General features: G+C 41.1%; 1 protein-coding gene across 3 annotated transcripts in view; it reads right to left on the reverse strand.

Annotated features, from left to right (window-relative positions):
* Positions 1-22629, reverse strand: part of rerea (arginine-glutamic acid dipeptide (RE) repeats a) — a 175777-nt gene that overhangs the window by 105738 nt on the left and 47410 nt on the right. For 2 of the 3 annotated variants that reach the window (XM_053481780.1, XM_053481777.1), the window contains exon 1: positions 2945-3089. The exons of the other annotated variant lie outside the window; for it this stretch is intronic. The gene's annotated coding sequence lies outside the window, so the exon portion shown is untranslated. Of the gene's footprint in view, positions 1-2944; positions 3090-22629 lie in introns of those variants that run through there. 3 annotated transcript variants of the gene reach the window in all.

A 22629-nucleotide genomic window follows, 5' to 3' on the forward strand; every position in this document is an offset into this window, starting at 1 on the left:
GGCAAGAGGAACCGAGTTCACAAACTCTCTATGCTCCGTAAACTGAAGGATTAGGATGAAATATATTCTGTGGACGACTGTTATGGGATGGTGACTTCATCTTTGGTGCCCTTTTAAGTAGCAGTGGGAATTCCACACACACTTAAAATGATTCAAGGTGCGTAATTGGACTAGGCATGTACATTTTAATTAGCTGTAAAAGTGCACTTTTTTTTTTTTTTTCAGGTCAAAGGAACAAAACATGTATCCTTAATGATACTTCCCCAGTGATGAGGAGAGGGTACGGTTCAGTAACCCCTCTTTTTTTTCTGTCCAGATGTTTACAGAAAAGCAAATTCCCTCCTCCAAAGCGCTTATCTTTCAGTCATCACTCTGACTCATGCTTTGACAATGTTCTCCGCAGGAACTCGCACCAAAGCGTTTCAGGGTTTAGAGTATCGCTGAAAGTGAGCAACTACCATCTCGCCTTTGATCTATACATAACAACCAACACAATTGTTATCAGATGATGGAAAAATATGCCGCTGTTGCAACTCTTAGTTAAACCTTGATAAATGTGTATTAAAGTCAAAGGTAAGGTATGAGAAGGATTTATAATTTATAATTATAAACTGTCAGTATTATGAATTAGCCCTTTAGTGGGCTTTGAAAGAGTTCGTCTCACACAGAGTAAAAGACAAAACTACACTGGATTAATGTTTTAGCTGGCAAAGCAAAAGATTTCGATCAGCGATTCATTTTGATCATGTTGTGTCATTTCTTTGGATTTTACTCACACTCAGGAAAACCATCTAAAGAGTTGCTTCAGCCTGAAAAAAACCTTCATCTTCCGAGATATGCTCGAGGGATATAAAAACCAAACGCTCATCATCTTTTTAAATAGTTTTTCTAAGGTCCGCTGTGGCAACTCTCACGGCTTTCGAGTTTTGAGCCTGAAAATCTGTCCTCTCTTCCAGAATGACATCATTGTGAGAGCTTATGACTAGACCTTTTTTGTTGTTGTTCACAAAAAGGAAGGGAAAATGTGTACTTGTGTATAATACAAAGCACAAAGTGAGTAAAGGTGAGGACAGAATTAAAAACAAGAAAACTTAGCAGACTGTCTGACATGCAAAGCAAGTATGTCTGATAGAACAGTGATTACAGGAGGAAAAAGAAAACAAGACACCCCCCTCACTCACACACACACACACACAGGACTTGTAGACTGATATCAGATAAGCCCAGCTGTGAAACAAATACCGTTTAAGATTAGCCTTTACAACCACAACCCATCCTCTTACCATTTCTTTCTTCTTTTTTTTTTTTTTTTTTACAACACCCACACAGGCATAGGCTTGACTAATCACACACAGGCCATCGCAGGCCAGGGTTCATGTGGTTTATTCAGCTCTGGGGAAGTGAAGCTGACTTGACTGTCCTCGGCAGCCTCCAACTGGTCAAGCAAGTCCATCAAAAAAACACCCCCTCCCCTCACCCCGGCCCCCCAGGGGGTTTGCAGTAAACAAATGGCTCTAACTCATCACTTCCAATCTGTGGAAGGCAGTGCATGGGGGAGGGCGCCTAAGTGTTATGAATTCTCATCAAAGACATGCCAGTTGGACTGAGTAGGAGTTTCGTGGTTTTTGCTTATTATTAGTCATCTGATATTATTGGGGACAGATTATTGCGGACTACAGTGATGATGAAGCATGTGATTTTAAACCGTTGTGTATTAGTAACCAACTTCACTCATACATGATAAACACTTCCAAAAAGGTTTTGGATAAGAAATGGTTCCAAGTGGAATCTCTTTGGAAAACTGTGGGGGGGGGGGGGATAAACCACTAAACCAAAGTGTATCCTGCAATCACTCGACATGACAACGATGGTGAATAGTGTGACCGTAAAACTATTAATTACAACAAAGAAGAGTTGCTGTTTTTTTTTTCCTATTGTCGGAATCCTTAAGTAACACTTGTGAATGTAAAATCTGCCAAGAGGGAATTTCTTTGAATAAAGGTGCCAAGTAAACGCTTTTAAAAAAAAATTCAAAACATCACAAAAAACACTTATCAAACAAAGATAAAGAATTAAAGAAAAAAAAATCAAGCTACACACAGCCAATGTGTGTGATAAGGCACATGATCTTTATCTAATAAAAATGACCATGTTTTTATGGATTCTGTACGGGTAAGGAAAGCTTCCTTACAAGATTTCCACATGGAGCGTGTTTAGAAAAGCCGGAAAGCACACAAAGAACCCAAAAACAAAACTATCCAGAGCATGGGCCTTAAAGGAAAGCCATAACCCTTTTAGAAACGGTTCTAACACAACTGTGCAGTTTAACCACCAGACAAAAGAAAGTCTAATTTCCAAGGTTAAAAGGTTAAACAGTGGATCAGGAAAGCTGTGAAGTTTCTCTTTCTGTTGGGTTTTCATTTACAAGAGCTGTCTCTCTATAAATGCTAGGAAATTCTCCTGAATGTTCAACTAACGTTTTCTTTTTTTAGACACCCTCTCTGGATGTAGAGAATCTCCTTCACAGGAACCCTTTGTAGTAGATTAATTAAAGAATAATAAAACTCTCAGGGTTTCCAGAGAAATCTTAAGGCATGGCTGGTGTAAAGGTTAAAAGGTTAAATTGCCATTTTAAACAACAGAACACTTTCACCTTGGCTTGTCTTTTTTTTTTTAAAGCTCTTAAGGAAAACCTTTTTGAAAGAACCCACACAGAGGAGCATTATGACAGAGAGAGAGAGAGAGAGAGAGAGAGACGGTCCAGACTAAGCTGACCTCGCTTCCCTTTCATTACAAACTAAAGAGTGAAAAAGTTGTTTCGAAGTGGAGCTCGTGCTTTGAAGTTAGCAGCCCGTGTTGCTAACATTCCCTCAGTACCCCCCCCCCCCTTCACCCCCCATCTCTCTCTCTCTCTCTCCACACACACTGTATTAGAAGTACTCACCCCGCCAGTCTGGTGGTCTCCAAGTTCCGATAGACAGCTCCGGAGTGTAAATAATCCCCGTTATTGTAGCGTTTGTTGGTTTGTTTGTTTGTTTTCCTCCGCAATCAAAAGAAAACAGTCCCCCCCCCTCCACCTCAAAAAAAAAAAAAAAAAAAACCCTCCTCGCGCCGGGCCCGAATCCAAGCGCGCGGAGGAGCTGAGCGGTCTCGCGCAGCCACTTTATCCTACATGCGGATGGAGGAGAGAGAGAGAGAGTGAGGGGGAAAAAAAAAAGGGCTCACGCGCTCAACAAAAGAGCGAACTCGTTTCCCTCGAGCACTCGCCTTCTGGTGAACAAAAACACGCGCGCGCGCGCACTCACACACCAAACACCACGCACGCACGCGGAGCTCCCTTCCTCGTCTTCCGTTTCACCGCGTGATAAACTCCGAAATGTTTGGAGAAGGAACGGCGAGGAAATCACCGAGTTCACCGCTTACACACACTGCTTCCTTTTTTTCACACACACACACACACACACTCCCCCTCTCTCTTTCATACGCGCGCTTGCTCACACACACACACACACACTCTCTCTCTCTCAGCTGTTCACCAGACGCATCCACATGGCTGACCTACTAGTCTTTCTTTATCCAGACACTATGAAGGAGAATTACACCAACAGAATTCGCCCCCTCCCCCCACGCACACTAACCACACACACACACGACGCTAAAACACGGACTGGATCCCAATTAGTGCGCGCGCCTACAAAAAGCGTCCTGATTGATGCGCCGGTAAAAAAAAAAAAAGAAAAAAAGCTGCCACTGTGAGAACTCTGCAGTGTAAATGAGCGTTAATGCGCTGCAACACCGTGCACGTCCACACACACACACACACACGCGCGCACGCGCATACACTCACACACCTTAAACGGCACTTAAAGCCTGCTCTTGATGATGAAATAATAGTAATATAAGTGAGGCGCGCATTCCGCACACTGTTTTCTTTTCTTGCCGTTTAGTTGTGCGGCACGCCTTTATGATCGTGCTGTAAACGGTGACGGCAAACAAAGGCTACAAATTCCACACACAAACACAGGGATTCGCGTAGGCTTGGCTTGTGGAAAGCATTGAAAAAAATCCCAAACTTTGGTGCACTTTAAGGGGGGGGGGCTTTTATTTAAAGGTGGTTGGGTCTATCTTTCTTTATGAAAGGAGACTTGATTGAGGGTTCTCCAGAAGCAGAAGAAAAAAAAAAAAAACTTTTCAGGGGTTTTCCCCAGAGAGAGACTAACAAAAGAAACCTCCTGGGAGGCAAAAATTAACCAAATCTGATAGGAGAGCATGTGACCCTTACATTATTACACAGCACTATCATTGTGTACAGTACAATAACGTGTGTAGAATCTTACAAGAGGATTTTCTTCCAATCTATTTCAAAAATCTCGCAAATAACTTGTACATCTGATGGTGGACCATGTGACCTTACGCTGCCTTCAAGTTGAGAATGCGACTTGTACCTCCTTATCTCCAACTTCTTTGTCTACAGCGCGGCTGCTATTGAATCAACATGACAAATGAACCAAGTAGCAGTTCTTCCTATAAACCAGTTATACCGTATATATGAGTGTTTGCTTACAAGCAGAACACACAGCCTGACAAATCTAGAACAATGACTGTACAATAACACTGTTTGACAAAGAAAATACCATCCAAGCAGCATCCATGTATTTGCTTTTTTTATTTAACTTGCTTATAATACAAGTATTATACAGCATAAAGTATTATTACACAGTAATAAAGAACTATATACATACATAAAGCAGCACTAACCAGGTGCATGTGATCTTAAGTAGGTACATATTACTACGTAACAGCACGCATGCATATCTTAAAGCATGTGTCGATTTTGGCCGTCCACAGAAAGCTTTAAATATTCCATGGAGAATAGACTCAAAGTAGAGTCTTTAGGAACAAAAAAAAAAAAATTGGAGATTAGAAAAACAATTACCTGGTCTTTTTTCCCTAATCTTCTGTTTCAAAGAACCCCAGATCCCTAAAGTTTAACATGCTGTCTTCTCTGAGATGCTTTTCTGCTCACCACAGTTTTACAGAATGATTAGTTGGGTTGCTACAGACTTCCTGTCAGCCCAGACCAGTTTGGTCGTTCTCCTCTGATCTCTTTCAACACATAGTTCCATCCTGTGGACCCTCCACACACAGGACGTTTTTCTGTTAGTTTGTTTTTCACACTGGTCTGTGTAAACTTTAAAGACTCTTGCAGAAGTGAAAATCCCAGGAGATAAAAGAACAATTTTTTTAGAAATACTCAAAAGCAGTATATCTGGCACCAACACTCGTACAACGGTTAAAAAGTCACAGAGATCACACTTTTCCTGATATTCCCTTAACTGAAGCTCTTGCACTGTATCCGCGCATGAGTTTATGCATTACACGTTGCTACCATGTGATTGGACGAAATAAAAAAACCTCACTAATATGCAGATGTTTCTAAAAAAGTGGACGGTAAAAACAATGAACACTCGAATTTCATGTCACGTCACTAATCAAGAAGAACCTTTCAGGCATTTTTTTTTTTTAATACATAGTTCACGTACTGCGCACTGCATTGACCTGATTGAATTGTCCTACAACAAAAATACGGTGGTTTTAAATGTAACTGCTTTGTCTCGTCTGGTCAAAATGTAATCAGCTCGAAACAAAGGCTGTTTGCAGGACGAAGATGGCCCTCCTCCGCCGACCAGTGCGCGGCATGTATTTAAAGAGGCAGCCGAGATCAATAGGAATCAGGTTTGGTGTAGTGTAGAGCCCTTTATTGTGCTGCAAAGCATGTAGCTTGTCAGGTTTTCAAAAGGAGGAGGTGTCCCTTGTGATCCCAGTGCTGGCAAACGCTCTCCAGCTCCGGGGAAGCCAGAGACATTGTGACTCCTGTTCTCCTGACAATTCTCAGCTCAGCCCTTTCTCTCTCTCTCTCACACACAGACACAGTCTCACTCACATGTGGGCAATATGCATGTGTGCATGCACTCTCTTTCTCTCACACACATACACACACTCAGCAGGCTGCCTCCCCCCTCTCGGCAAACGTTTGGGCTGCAGATTCAAGCATATTTATTACATTTACTCAAGTACATCCTTATTTATTTCTCCTTACCAGTCTGGCCCCGACAGTATAGAACGAGCTCGCCAGGAAACCCGAGTCACTCACTGATGCAGAATTCACTAAGCAAGAGGAAGCTATTTAGAGAATGCACTTTTCAAAGGAGATACCAATCATCGCTCTCGGGCTGCCAATACAGGATTAACTTCTAGTGCAATGGGGAAGGAGGGGAGAGAGAGGGAGAGAGAAAGAGAGAGAGGGAGGGAGAGAGAGAGAGAGAGAGAGCTCCAGTTTGGGGTTGGGATGAAAAAAAAAAAAAAAAGATAGTGGCACTTTTACTGTGGTGTTGCACACGGTCAATTCCTGGGGTGCTGCCTAAATAAAAACTAAATAAAATAAAATAAATGTAGTGGAGTCTGCGTGAGAAGGAATGAAAACGTGTAAATGCCTCGAGCACTGGCGTGTTTAACGGAACTTAATTCCAAAAACATGGACACGGTGACATCGGCAGAACATGGAGGAAGAGTCAGATGTTTAAACTGCTGATGGAAATCTTCAAATCTAAAAGCTTAAAAGGAAAAAAGAAAAAAAAAAGGAAAAAAAGCTAAGTTCTAAGACTGGATTGTTTTAGAAGCGAATGCTTTGCATTTCCTGCACTCATACGGCTCTTTACGCAGCCTCCAGGCACGGCAGAGATCCCATTATCAAGCGGATGAGAACTCCACCTCCAGGATTTCACAGCTCCTCTGTTCATCACGCGCGCCTGTCATCTTGGGCACCATTAACCGATAATAGAAGGAGACAACCAGTGCAGTTACAAGCAAAGCTCTCCACATTCTACAGGCCTAAGCATGTATCTGGGAAAAATGACTGAGTCTATTCAGTGTGGCTGCGCATTCAACACCCTATCACAATATCTCGACTGCTCCTCTCTGCTCCTCACCGCTGTCATACTCCAGCCTCTTTGCCGGGTATCTCAAAAGACACAATCGATGTCCGACTGAAAGAATAAGTCTTAACAGATGAGATGTTTGCTCGGCAGATGGTAGATATCAAGCTTCTAAAAAAAAAAGAAATAAAAAAAAAGGGGAATGCTTCGATTTTCTTCTCTGATCGTTTCTTCTCTTGTGAAAACAAAAGCTGGGCAGCAAGACTGAAAGGAAACAAAAATACAACAACAACGTTCCTCGAGTTCCTCTTCACATTTGCGTCGATCTCGTTAAAAAAAAAATCAGACACCCCGCGAAAGCAGACTCGCTTTTTACACAATTACCCATGAAGTCGATGCTGTTCTGAAATACAAATAAGAGAGCCAGTAGCTGAGAGAAAAGAGAAGACGACGAAGGGAAGGGGGGAAAGAAAAAAAACAAAAAAAACACAGAGGTGACATGGATGAGTGAGCCAAGCTTGTGAGCGCCTTGGCAAGCCTCAGAGGGCTTGGCCCCTTAAGCACTCCCATCTAGTAACTTCATTTAATACATTCAGCAGGGATCTGCAGACAAGTGGAGAATGGAGACAGATCCTCCATTCTGTCAGGGATAGAGGGGGAATGGAAATGGAAAGACTCACGGCAGTCCTTCCTGTTTAAGAGATTTACAATATGGTGCTAAAGACAGCATGACGAAATAAAACAATGGCTTAAAGCCTGGATGTGGAAAAGGTGTTCACTGCATAAACATGCGGTGTTCTGTGTAGCCTTAAGGGAAAATGTCTGCTGTGGACTCTGCAGTTTTAAGACAAGACTAAACAATGGGAGTCCAGTTTGTTATGTGTGTGTGTGTGTGTGCGCGTGTGTGTTTGATGATCGCAGTACTGCTGTTCTTCACTGCTTGCTCAATTGCCTCAAACGAATGCTCGGGTTTTCCTTTAAACTTCTATTCACGTTTACTTTTCCTTCTGCCTTCACACATACACACATATCATGTGCTAACAGTTTCTATCCACAAAAGCTTGACTTCAATTTACCCGCTGCCATTTTAGCGTCGAGGCCCTTCACGCAGGAGGCTGGACCGCCGAGACAAAACCACAGTGCTGAGACAAATGTCTCGAGGCCTACGACCAGACGTGCGAGAAAACACATGGACGTGCCACACAAACATGCAGAAAGCGCTTAAAATAAACAGTATGAGCTTCGCCCTCTTAAACGACGGGGCACAAAGGAACTGTCTCCTCTCTCGTCAGAATTAAACACGTTGTTAAACCATGCTCTGTTTCAGCTCAAGCACAAGAGGCGTTGTCTTACACGGCCTCATTACCGTGTCTCCAAAATAAGCCATGTTCATAGACGAGCACTAACCCAAACATTACAGCACTGCCATTTCAAACAGTCATTTGAGAGATAACTGCCCGACCAACCTGCTATTTAACATCATAAACACAGCGCCGAGAAAAGGGCACGACAAAGAAGCGCTCGGTTTTCGTCAAAGATCTCGCTTCTTGTTTGTTCCGCCGTTCGGGTCGAGGGGAACCCCCACCCGGCCCGAACCCTGTGACACTCGCGTGCTGATTTATTTACTGCATATGACTTTGTAAGGATTCGTCTCCCGTGTGGCAGCTAAACACTAAAACCACTGCATTACGAAAAAGCTGTGTAAGCACGAGACGTTCCAGATGTGTGCGGCTGTCACCTGGCAAACAAATTAGATCATAGCATGTGAATGGGAAGCCTGTCCGCGTGTGTCGCGTTTAACAACATGGACCGGGGCTAGCTGTCGCTCGCGCACAGCCTGTCGGCTCGCCCGTTTATTTTTTATTTTTATTTTATTTTTTGCGAGCTCATATACAGGCCTAAAATGAGTGGTTGCTTCTTAAAAATAAACAGCGACGCTCGCCCAAATTCACACACAAGCGCACCGCGGTGAGGGAGAAGCTGCTGTGTGGAAAGGCTTGAATTTTCTCTTTGTTTGCCAGCTGTAAATGGCCCATTAGGGAACCTACCCCTCCCTACTTCTTTCCTTTTCACTCCCTCAATATAGTCAGACAGACAAACACACACACACACACACACAACACATACTTCCTCAGGTGCTACTTCACTCTCTATATTCAGCCTCGTTGTGTGGACAGTCTCTAGGCAAAAACTGCAACGTAATTATTTCAGTGAGAAGAAGGAGAAAAAAAAAAGCCAGTGGTTGTGAGTCTCTTCTATAATCAACAACCAGGCTAGAAAAAATATTTCAGCGCTTTCCAAACGGTAAGCATCTGACCGAGACATTGGGAGAATTAGCTGAATTTTTACAGCAAACAAATTACTGTAAAAAAGAAAAATCCATCAGATTTCCTAAGCAGTCCAGAAGCTTCTAAGAAGATTTTTCTCCCCAACGCTGCTGCTGTCTGGACTCATCATATAAAAGCAAGAGGCTGCCATGTGTTTAACAGCATGCGTCTCTCACTCTGCCACCTCATGGACACGGGGAAGAAACACAGCACTCCTCTCTCTACCTCTTCTCTAATGGTGACAAAATCTAGAATTATGGGTTAATTTGATAACCCAGACGCCGGATTCGAGCAAGTACTGTATTATTATTATTTTTTATTTTTTTAAAGTTATTTCCCATCCAGGTATCGAGTAAGTCACACTAGAAGGCGTGTGTAGGCGGGGCTTAAAATATCCGAGAGCGTCGATTGGTTGAAAGCAAACATCACAGAAAACATGGACCCGATTAACTCGTCTTGCAAATCTTTAACAGCGTAGAGACCTCTAGCCGCAGAGTGCTGCTCAAAGTCTCAGATGGTGTTGATTTATTTTCCATAAGCGCCCGGCGCTGACACAGTTTGACGTCAGATTTCTTTAGATTCAGCTTCATGTTGTCATTTCTTTATGAACAACTCATTCACATGTCTTCGTTGGGCAGCTCGTCAGAATATCTAATCTAAAGCGGTAAAAGACTGTATACCAGTGGTTTGTTTTCTGTAAAGAGATGTTTACCTTATGTTAAAGGGGAGGAGGAGAAGCTCGGGTATAGGTATGCTTTGTAACAGACAGCAGGATTTCCGCCAGAGGACAGACTTGAAGAGTGAGGAATTTGAGCTTTGCACTTTCTGAGCAACAAGACAAGCTGTAAGATTGAGAGAGGGAGACAGAAATAAGAGAGGCAGACGAGTGATCGCACCTTAAATGTTACCATGACGTTTATGTACTGTATAAATTGAAAACTGTAAAATGTTGCAGTCATGTAAAAGGAATAACACACTTTTTCCATCCGGTATCATGTTAGTTCACAAGGTTTTGAAAAGCATCTTACTGCTCTCCAGCTCATCTGTGCTTTGGGCCACCTGCATGGCAGATGAGAAACCGACCACTGAGGCCTTAATGCCCCAAATTTTGAGATGAAGTAATGATTTTTTTTTTTCTCCAAGGTCCATTTTTTCTATAATATATAATAAAACTGCAACTGGACATTAAAAAACTGCACCAAAAAAAAAAAAGATTTGGTGGGTGATGTAAGATGAGTAATAGAACACATTATAAAAGTTTTTTGTAATAAAAAAAAAAAAAAATGCACGTAAATGAATTTCAATGGGGTTTTCACAGGTGTATTCGGCCGAGCTTGAGGTAACGTGTAGCTTTGTTTCATCGCAATAGGCCCACGGGAAGAGAAGATATGCTAATGTGAAATTTAAATGGAAAACGCACAGCCACAGACACGTACGCACACTCCGACTTCACCGTTTATTTATATGTAGAGATAGATTTACATTTGTTTGCATTTGAGCTGTTTCTCTATAATCCCAGAAGTGCTGTGCCCTAAACTACTGACACAGCACAGCAGGAAAAAAAAAATTATTGTCCAAGGTTATGGGAAATTTTTTTTTTTATTGACTGATATTTATAACAAAATCGCATTACAAATCCAATTGGCTGCTAGGTATCGTGACGATATTGTATAGGATGACCTCTGGTGATTCCTTTTCCACCTTATTATCAATGAATATTTCTTTAATGAAAATAACATATAAAAATAGAGGTAATACCTTAATCATGCCTACGATTTGTCAGCTAATAACCTCCGGCGAAACTTTCACATAAGAGTTTGAAAATTGGTTCTGGTTTGTTATAGGGCCGTGAAGTTTAGCAGAACATTTAACAATGTGCAATACGCGCCTTTGTGAGAGAGTTTAACGAGATCGTATGAATACGCATGTGTACGGAGCTAGGCTTTAGCGATCTGAAGCCTGCTGTTAGTGACTCATTGTTTACCTTGTACTGTAAGCGATAACACGTACTGATACTATCAAACGGGTCATATGGGTTTAAGTGACTCACAAACCACACATACAAGTATTACACAGTATTCTCTTTAGTGCCTTTTTTTTGTTGTTAATAACAGACTGGAATTGATTAAAGCAATTAACAGTTGGCTGAATTGCTTCCAGGATATGATCGCTCGCTGGTGGTTTTAAAAAAAATGGAGGCGACAGACACCTCTGAGGTTGCCAGATGGGTCGAACAGCTTTAAGACCCGAGCGCTTACAAAAAAACATTAAGGCCTTTGTTGGGCAATTAAGTGGCCTCAGGAGTGTTTTTGTTTGAATAGCACTTACGTCTTAGACTGCAGCAACCAACTGGGCTGCCATTATTATGCTGATCGGGGCCACTGCTGACGACATGTTAATTTTCCTCCGCGAGTCAGGTTTTTAAACGTCGCGCAGGCCACGGACACTCTAGCACAGGAGCTCACAGCGAGGAGCGTCAGAGTTATGGAAGATTATGCAGAACGAAAACAAAAGGGGAGGAAAGTTTCAATGTGTTTGAAGAGCGGTGTGTGTAGACGGCGCTCAGTGGGAGCCACAGAGGCGTCATTGTTTTCCCAGGCTGCAGGTACATTCCAGCAAAGGGAGAAAACACACCGAGCGACAGCAGCACTAGCGGCACGACACACACACTTCAAAAACTGACATCCTTTAAGGCATCTTTCATCGTGTGTGTTCTGTGTGTGCATGTAGGCTTGCATTTGTGTTATGTATATTATTAAAAAAAAGAACAAACATTTCCAGTATGCGCTGTTATTATTTTTCTTCCTTCTTCGCAGCCACTATCGATTCAGAACATTGAACCTTAAATTCACCTCGTCCGCAGATATCGAACAGAGACACAAAAGCAGACTTTGTTTTACTCAATGGACAGCTGTGTGAGCACAGCCTGCATGCAGAAGCAGTATTTCAGATATACAGAGAATGGCCTGGGGCGTGACTACTTTCTCAGCTATTAATAAAACATTCCAGTTCACAAAGTCACACAAAATTCAATAAAAAAAAAAAATGTCAAAAAAAAAAAACGTTACAGCGTCAGAATTGTGCGGAGCCCTGTCTGGGATCGGTGCATCTCTAATCATTATCAGTCTGTCCGTCAGCGTGAGCACAGTAGCTCTATCAGAATATTAAAAGGGACATCGCTTTGAGTTTTGGTCAGCGATTTTGCTTTGACAGAGCGCATTTGCGCTGCGGTTGGCAGAAGACTGTTAGCTTCGAGCTTGACCTCAATGAAGTCTGAGAGATTTTTTTTTTTTTTTCGTGCTAAATTATTTTGACTAGTCACAATGTAGTTGCCTAAGTGTTAAAAGGTAAAGGGTGTGAAGGTTCTTTGGATGTGAACAATCATAAGGAACCTCATTTGGGAAGACATCTGCAACAGATGGTCGTCCATTACTGGCAGCCTCTTTCTTTTTTTTTTTTTGTAGGTGTATTTACGTTAGAGATGGCATGAAAAACAAATTCATTGACGTATCGCACATCTTTTGTGTTATGGTTCATGGCCACACTGACGGCGAAATTTATTTTTCAAGTTCATTTTGTAATTTATATATATATGTTTGCATTTGAGGTGGTAAAATGCTGCTATTCCTTTATAATCCTGCAGGTGGAGCTTAAATCAGTGATCCTTGGTGCGTCTCATTGCCAGTTTACGCAAGAGGGGAAAAAAAAAAAAAAAAAAAAAAACATTCCCGTAACAATTTTAGTCCGATCGGAATTTTCAAAATGCATCATGTACACACCTCAGTCTGAACACTTTGACCCAGTCTGGCTTGGTGGGAATGAATTTTCTACTGGCGTCATTAGGGCTGTGTAAACCTTTGATAACCTGTTAAACAGGTAAACATTAGCCGTATAAACACTTGATCATATCCTTTCTCTCTTGGCAGAATAAATACAGTAGTAAAAGTAAAAGTACTGAGACAAAAGTGAAATTTAATGTATTAATGAATTAAATACGCAGTAAAATTGTTATACACCAAATTCTTAGTATGAAATCCTGTATTCCTGAAAACCTGCTAAATTCGGATGTTCATAAATTTAAAAAGACGTCTGCACTACTCCGGTGTCACTCGCTCAAGTCATGCTCGCTTGATTTGCTTCCTCATGCACAGAAATTTGCCACAGAAGTTCGGATTTCTTGTGACACCTTCCTTAAGTTTTAGCCAGTTTTGTGGAAACAACCCGGGATTCAGAAAGTAAAAGCCCTGCCACATGTTTGTTCCATTTATTAACTAAACCAGAAAAATATTTAGCCAGAAAGGCTAGAACTAATTAGAGCAATAATCTGTTTGATTACAGGGAGGACTATAATACATGGCGTATATTGTCTTAATACTTTTGGCCACCAGTGCTTTGCGTATGTAAACACAAACCTTAACGGACTAGCGTCCATGTAAATTGTTAAGTTCATTTTACTATTATTATTTCAATCCGTTTGAAGAAATACAGTATGTGCAAAAATAGCTACTGGAACATTTTACATCAAGTTACATTTGCATTTATTGTAGTTACTGATTTTTTGATGTCTGTTTCATGCATGATGTCCTTATAGTAAGAAATTATTCATACTAAACATTGTCAAAGAACAGTAGTAACATATGCATGTTGTCAGTCTTCAGAATTATAAAATAATAATAATAATTAATTACTCATAGCAAACTCTCTACTGTATGCATTTACAATTCCAGGTATTAGTTCAAGTTGAGTTAGCGCTGAATCTGAACCAAGTAGTTAGTAGGGCAAAAAACAGCGGGGATGGACGGATGCCTCTTACTATATAATCCAGTCTTTTTGACTCACTGTCTCTTTTATATAGAATAATTTATAACCTGGAAGTATAATATACATGAATAAACGACCAGTTAAAAGTTTGGACGCATCTTCTAACTCCATGGTCTTTCCTTGTTCTTACTTCTTTCTACAATGTAAAACAATACTAAAGGCATCTGAAATATGCAATCTTCTCCTTTGAACAGTTGATATTGAGATGTTTCTGCTACTCCTGCTCTGTAAAGCCTACAGAACATCTCTAATTTGAGGTTCTGTTTGTTTATTGGTGATTGCTGAGGATTGTAACTCTAAATGAACTCTTTCCTGAGTTTTGATTTTGCTTTCCTGGGAAGGTCTTCATGAGAGCTGGTTTCATCATGGTGTGTGAGGGGGTTTGCAGATGCACTTGACAACAGCGTCCTTGCAAGAATATAGCTGACTCTTGTTGTTTCTGTAACTTAAGTAGATAATTCCATGTGTGTTAATTCATAGTTTGTAATTCTCCAGTATTAAAACATTTAAAAAGGTTTGTCCAAATGTTTGACTGGTACTGTGCATCTAGAATGAGCTCCTCCTGTAATCAATAACTATTTCACCAAACGTCCCTGACTCAAATACCACTGAAATTGTCCTCTTTCCTTGTAAAAGGCTCCTGTATATGATCGTCCACATAGCGCACACACTCATAATTGAAAAAAAACATTCAACCTTTTTATTCACTACAGTATTACAACAGCCAGGAGTCATCGCTATAATGAGTGGAATGTGCATTAAGGCTGATGGAATGATAATTACGACTTGTCACTGGTGTAACGTCCGTAAAAGAGCGGTAAAACCTCGGTGACGAGAGCTGTCCTGATCCAAAGGAAACTTCTTTAGTGTCTTACAATGGTAACTCAATAATAATAAAGTTTATTGAGCAAGATTTGCTTTATAATCTGGAAAACAAAAAAAATAAATAAAACAATCTCATTCCACTCGTTAAGTTGATATAGTCAAATCAACATGGCCGCTCGCTCTGTAAACATTAGATGCATGTATGTAAATCTTAATATCTCACTCATAATTGGCCCGAATGCAATAAAAGAGCAGTATGTTAATCGCCTCAATCGGAACAGTCAAACCCGATCCGAGACGATCGCAACTCATTTCCAATGGAACAATGATCTGCTCAGTAGGTAAATATACATCACGTAAACACACAATCAGTTCGTTCCTCTTGTCAGAATATATATATACTTTCTGTGCTTGTTTGCACCATGAAGGGGTAACATTAGACTAATTTCTAAGAAGAAAATTTAGCTTCCAATTCCGATCAGGTCTTATTAGTCTTTACTTCTGAGTTTCATCCACTCAGGCTTTGGCTGAGGAAACGGACTGGATCAATACTTCGTATCTAACCAATCACAGATGAGAAGATAATTCAGAAGGCACGAATTATCTGAAAAGAGGGAAAGTCTAACTTAAGTTCAAAGTTGGAGAAAAATACTTCTTTATTGTACGATTAGCTGGTCGAAGCTCACTAATTTAAAAAAACTATACATGTCTACTACAGTTTCTCAACACAACCACAGCAGCCGTAGCTACACACCCACAACAGAAACTACAACCAAAAACATCTTGCTAGTTGGTGTGAAGTGTAAATTTAGTCAGGTTGCCGTTCTGTATTTTAAAAACATACATAGGGGTGTTTTCATGCCGCACGAGACGTTGTTTATGTACAACAAAGCACATGCAGTGCAGTACGTAATTCCTCAGTTAAAAGGCAAACTCTGTATTATGTTTTAATAAAAGCTCATTATCATGAAAAAGTACAAGTGTGTAAACTAAAAGGTAACAGGACCACACGCATCATATCAACAAGCATATACAAGAGAAAGAAAAAAACAAGCAATAGAGAGAGAGAGAGAGAGAGAGAGAGAGGCGCTAGGCAGAAAGCCAATTACCAAACTCATTAAGTAACCCGCTCCAGCACTTTGAGAGGCATCGTCTCGATAGCTTTCTCGCATTTATCGCTGTCATTTACATCTTGTGATTCAACTCAGCACTTTCTAACTGGCTTAAAAAAAAAAAAAAAAAAAAAAAAAGAGTCGCATCGAAAAGAATCCCATGACAACACAGAACCTCCGAAAGGGTTGTGGGGAAAACAGGGTGTGAGATTGGAAACTAGCGGTTCGGGTTAACGGGAATGCTGGTGCATGGACGAGGTCGGTCAAGCTGAGATCAGAAGGAGAGCGCTTCCACAGTGAGGGTGAAGCAAGAGGAGCCAGAAGATGAAAGAGTACATGGATGTAAAGTGGTGATGCGTGGGTTACGTTTACATACTTTCTTCTAAAAGAGCGTCACAATGGTTCTGATGTTTATTTTTATAACACAGATAAAATTATACCAGAACAAAAACCACGATTAGGGATGTTAAAGATTAATCATCAATTGATTAACTGCTGTTAAGAATTTAGCTGATAAAAAAATGGATGTACTAATATGTATAATATTAATGCATAATAATAATGCAAAGCATAATAATGCTTCACAGCTCACGTATCTATTAGCTTAATTGTCATAAGGGGGCACAGAGAAAGTTCAAAGTTCGAAAAGAATCTTAGATCGACATTCCAGAAATAAACAAAATGATCTTGAGTAAAAAGTTTAACGAACAGTGTTGCTAGATTGGGCGGTTTTCCATGCTACCTTAGAATATTAGTAATTGATATTGAATATTAGTAACGAATATTAGCTTTTGTTAAGTGAATACATACTACTGATAATTGGCTGGTCTTTGTATTTGTTATTTTTTTCTCCTCGAGTGGGCAGTTTCCACATTGCCTATCCATATTTCTTACATTGCGATCTGGCGACCTTGGAGTGCATAAGAGAAAAAAAGCAAAACTGTTATATATTTTGCAATCGACCCAAGGTTCACGTGTGCCAAACTGTTATTGTTTTATTTATTCATCATTCCGTTTGTTTAAAATGATTGTTTCCACAAATTTTGTGGAATTGTGAAGCCGTAAAAAAAGCGCGTCTTGTTACCACATTACTAATAATGAATGCATTATTGGTGATTGTTAAAATGTTTTAACTCGCGTAAAAAATTTGCAACCTTAACCACAATGCTTCCTATAAAGGCTTGCTATAAGGTAATTTCATAACCATGTTGCTATCACGTCATTACATCAACATTGGCTGGCCCTTGATGAGGAAGTAAAAAAATAAAATAAAATAAAAAAACATACAAACTCAAGAGACGAAAAGAAATCAAATCGTAATAAGTGGAAAAATGCCACACAGCCGTAGCAGCCTGTACCATCACATGGCAAAACAAAACAAATAAATAAAGGGATGACACGGGGGAATCGAGCTGATGGTTTGTTTAACAAAGCGTTCATTTTCACTACGCAGGGGGAAAGAAAAAGGGTAAAAAGAAATCGCACCGTCTAAGTGACGGCACCTTTCAGCCAGCCACTTGAATCGATGACATTTAGCCAAACCACTTATGCTGCAAAAATTAATCTAAGCATCAAGGCCCTAGAGAGATCAACCTGCCCGACCCCCCAGCCAAACACACACACACTTCATTTCTTTCCCTCCTCCTTTCACTCCAACATGCACACACACACACCCACCGCCCTCTAATGCCTACCCCTGAGTCAGGGTGCTTGGAAATAAAAACATCAGGACTTTGCCTCACAGCGGTTGTTCAATAACATTGACATTTTCACATTTAGCATCCACAGAGCTTCAGAGCTGCTCCGGCTGCTTCGTGATGAAAACGCAAAGCGACTCTGATGCACCGATTTACTGCGACGCTTGCTCTCTCCCTCTCCCTTTCTCTCTCCCTCTCTCTCGCACGCCACTAATCCCGTACGTTTCCACATAAAACGGCCTGGTTTGTTCCTCGCCGTACGTGTGCTTTGACATTCATGTCACTAAACACGTCGGCGTTCGCCGGACATTAACATTAGTATCTACAAAAACGCCAACACACTGTTTGACAAGCGTATTATACACCGAGTGCATGTCTAAACACACGGCCTGTTCTGATTTCATAAGTGCTTGTTTTATAAATAAAGGCCGCTCTCTCTCCCACACACTCCGTCCACACACACACACACACACAAACTCTCTGTGGGCCATGAGACACATTTGTTCCGCAGCATTAGAGCTTTTAGACCCCTGCAATTACCAGAGATAAAGGTTATTAACTCAGCGGATTAGATCGCTGTATTAAAACACTGATTTATTTATTTATTTTGCTCTTAAGCGACTGAAGTTGCTTAGCCTTGTCCCTGCCTGTGGCTCTTTCTGTGGCCGTGCATCTGTGGCTTGGCAATCGTGCTGAAACCCTTGTTTCTCCACAGCTCGCATGCATTTCACGGCCATGGAACGAACACACACACACACACACACACACACACACACCCATACATGCTGCAATACCTGCCTTTTTTTTTTTTAAAGCTATTTAGCTTGGCCGGCAGTTGAAGCATTAAGCTTAAATTTACATACACAGCACATCCAATGTACATAACACTCCACATCACTAATGCTCTTTAATGCCAAATTAGACACTTCATTATTTTTTTCGAATCAAACAGCTTCCCAAGCCAACAGAAGCTAATTATTGTATCAGTTAAGCTGGCTTACTAACTAAAGGCGTTTTCACATTAGCCATGATTGATTTGTACCGCACCCAGGAACGCTCCCCCCACTCTCCACTTCCACACTGTCCAGCATTCACACTTTTTTTTGTGCTTCGTTCTCTGGTACGCTTGTGCACTCAAATTCGCAAATACAAGAGAAGAACGCACCAAGAATATTGTCAAGAATGACACTCTTGCACGCCTTCCTACTCCATCAGCTATGGTTGTTTAGGTCAGAGGATGAGATCGGTGTTTCGGAGAAGACCGACTGCGTCGCATCCAAACAGCGATCTACTTCCATTCTCAAGCTTACGTATCTGATTCAATTCATAGCCAAGTATGCTGTATCGTTCTCGAGACCACCTTTTCACACTAGACTAGGGCACGGTTCCCAAGCATGGAGCGCTTGTGTTCTCACTGATCAAAATGAACCAGACTTTGGACTCAGACGTTCTCAGAATTGGTCCCGGGGCCCTAATGTAAAAAACTTAACAGGCTTAGCTTGAGAGTTAGCTACAATTAGCATTTTATTTATTACCACTTAAACAACCCAAGATAGCTGGCTAACACTAGATAGCAAAATCGCATTCTTATTAAAAGGATTTAGTATAAACTAGCAATAAATAAATAAGTAAATAAATATTCGGCATCTGACTCAACGTTACCTCAGGTTCAATTCTGCAATTCGTGATTTTAAGAGCTAATGACGGAGGAACAAGTCGATAACATTTTAACATGTGTTACATATTCAAAAACAGGATTTGAGTTGTTGCTAGCAATCTGTGAGCCATAATCGTTAATCAGATGCATATGATGAAGTGCACTCGTATTGATTTAAAAACACAAATGACTGTAGTCCTGCTCCATGGCTGCACTGAATCTCTCCCTTAACTATAAAATCTAGTGCTGGTGGGATCATTAGCTTCAATTATTCATTCGTTCATTTGTCTTCTGGGTTGCAGAAGATTAGCGGATCCGGAGACGACCCTGGGAACGCTGGACACGAGGACAAAATACACCAGCGTGTGTCGTATTACAACACACTGATCTCTGGAGAAACAAAGGATGACAAAAATCTCTATAGGCAAAGATGTGTCACATTATACATCATTTGCAAAATTGCTTATCAATTTAGAAATCCTCGTCTTGTGCGTCATATATAAAGAATCAGGATTTCAGAAACAGGCTTTCATACTGATGTTACTCTGATGCCGTCCCTGACCTGGTGAACTAGCATGAAGACGTGTTAAAAAGTCGTCTGCCTCCGAGTGGCGCAGTGGTAAAGTGCTCGCCCTGTCATCCGGAGATCGCGAGTTTATTCCTGGGTGATGCTGTAACCTCTCGCAGCCAGAGGTCTAGAGAGAGCTGATTGGCCGAGCTCTCTCAGTGGGGAGGGATGAGGGGTACTCAGTGCTCCCACATTAATCACGGCTCTACAGCCAATCAGGGGCGTCTGTAGATGTAGACGAGGGTTAGTAAAAAAATATTAATTCATTCATATTATATTAAGGTCTCATTTCATTAATGCTATACGTGTACAAATCCTCATGGATGGCCAAGCTCTAGTATCGAGTGGAAAGCCTTCACAGCAGATCGGCGCTTGTAATAACCACGAAGGAGTACTACGGTACGTCTGGAAAAGACGTTTAACAAGCACGAACGGGTATGATGGTCTGGTATCTAAAGACTTTTTGGCTGTAGCTCTGATATGCGCGAATGAAGATATAATCACTAACATATTTTGTAGATATAGTGGATATAGACATCATTATATTTTAACTGTTGCAGAGCAGTGCCAAGAGTGATTACGGGATTGTTTAATGCTCTTACTGGCAGTAGGCACAGAACAGGACTAGACATCCATTAGCTTTTTCTTCCCCATCACACAAACATGATTAATGACTGAGCAGAGAAGTGACAAGGCTCTGAAACAGACTCGGTGCGAGTGATTTGCGAGCCAGCAGTGTGAAAATCATGTTCTTTATTTTTTCCTGCATTGTTCAGTCTCTCATTATGTCTCGTCGTGCTCTTTGTGGAGTTTGTTGTTCGCTCACACGAAAGCAGTATTCTCTAGCTTTTTTTTAGCTTCAATACCTTAAGGTAAATTAAAGGTCTAACTTAATAGTCTTAGAGGCCACGTCAACGTGTGTGTGTGTGTGTTCGTGTGTGTGTTAATGCTCCAAATAAAATGCCCTTCATATAATGCTTTATTTAATATCTTAAATTTCCTCTGCTTTACTCCTCCTCCAATTGCTGTATGTAAATAAGCTACTGCTAAGCCACGCCCCTCCAGAGGACAGCAGAGCCGAGTACCAAGCCGGGTGGTGGAGATTATCTTGTATGAGGACACAATAGGGCAAAAAAAAAAAAAATCTAATCACCTTGTTTTGATATAAAAATTGACAAAAGACAAAACAAAAAACAGGACACACACCAATCTGAGTGTCTTTATAAAAAATAAAAAAAATAAAAAACCTTGGTCTTTCAGCTGCTCCTAAATGCCATTCTTGACACAATCATCCCATTTTAATTTGGCATAACATGTTCCCTTTAAAACTGATGGAAGGGGAAGTATTGCTGATACGACTGCAAGTCGTACATATCAGTACAATATCAGTATTAATATTATATTATATCGCTATATTGTTACGTCCCTAAAACAGCTTTCTATATGGCCGATATTAAGGATTTTAAAATAATCATCAGGATTAATGAGGAAAATGAAGAAAACAGGAAAAGGTTCAGTCATGTGGCTTAATCAGCAATTACCTTCCTCACTGTGTGTGTGTGTGTGTGTGTGTGTGTGTGTGTGTGTGTGTGTGTGTGCGCAAAAGAGCAGACTCGCGGAGAGACTCAGCAGCTCATCATGTCTCTTTCAATCATGTGTCTGTGTGTGTGCGCCTGTGCGTATACGAGCAACCGAGACATCTGACCTTTTTCTTTTTCTGTAACGATAGCAGTGAAAAATCTTAACATATAGCCTTCTCTGTGTGTTGTCTTCTCTGGGAAGCTCTGACAATGCAGGCTAGTGTGTGTTGCAGAAAATCCTTTGCATATCCTCAGAAGCTCTTTCAAAGCACACACAACCACTGACTAAGCCTCGGCTGTCATACGCCATTCTATCTTGAATGAGTACGTGTCTAAACACTTAGCAAGGCTGAAACAGATGTAGCGTGACACTTTAGTAAAACAAACACCTGTAAGGCAATATTGTATTAGAGGGGGGGGGAAGGCTGATACAAAAAAAAAAAAAGGTTATTACTGCTAGTTACAATTAGAGAAATAAGGTACGCAGCTTTCCCTAGATCGGAGTGATTTAATGCTAATGGCTGCGAACAAAAGCTCTTTAAGAACACAAACGCTGCTCTCTCCATTTGTCCACAGGTCACGGGGGGCTCTCTGGAGGATTCGCAGCCCATTAGTAATTCATAGCTGCTCTCTCTGCCTGTAAGAGGGGAGAAAAAAAAAAAAAAAGACAACTCTTCATTCCAGTTAACATAAGAGCCTCAGTCTCTTTGGCATACGCACTGAGACCAAAAACAAGAGAAGGAGAAATGACAATTTGGCACACCTCCTGAGTGAAAGGTAGCCGTTCGTCACAGCTGACCTGGGTGGGTATTAATAGAAAGCAAACGCATTAGCTGCTGATTAGTGTGTATTATGAGGCAGCTCTATTAACCTTTGAGAAATGGACTGGCTGCTGGTTGCTTAGCCAAGCACGGTGCCTCTTTTTGCTCCGCTTGACGAGAGAGAGAGAAAGAGAGAAAGGAAAGCGCAGCAGCAAGACTGCAGCTTCCGATCCATTAGGTCAGCATGACAAGCTATCAGCCGCATATCCATCAGCACAACCCCCCTTCTATCTATTCATCCATCAATGCACTGATCCATCCATCCATCCATCAATCCATCAATCAA

The sequence above is a fragment of the Clarias gariepinus genome, chromosome 22, assembly GCF_024256425.1.
Source record: "Clarias gariepinus isolate MV-2021 ecotype Netherlands chromosome 22, CGAR_prim_01v2, whole genome shotgun sequence".
NCBI lineage: Eukaryota > Metazoa > Chordata > Actinopteri > Siluriformes > Clariidae > Clarias > Clarias gariepinus.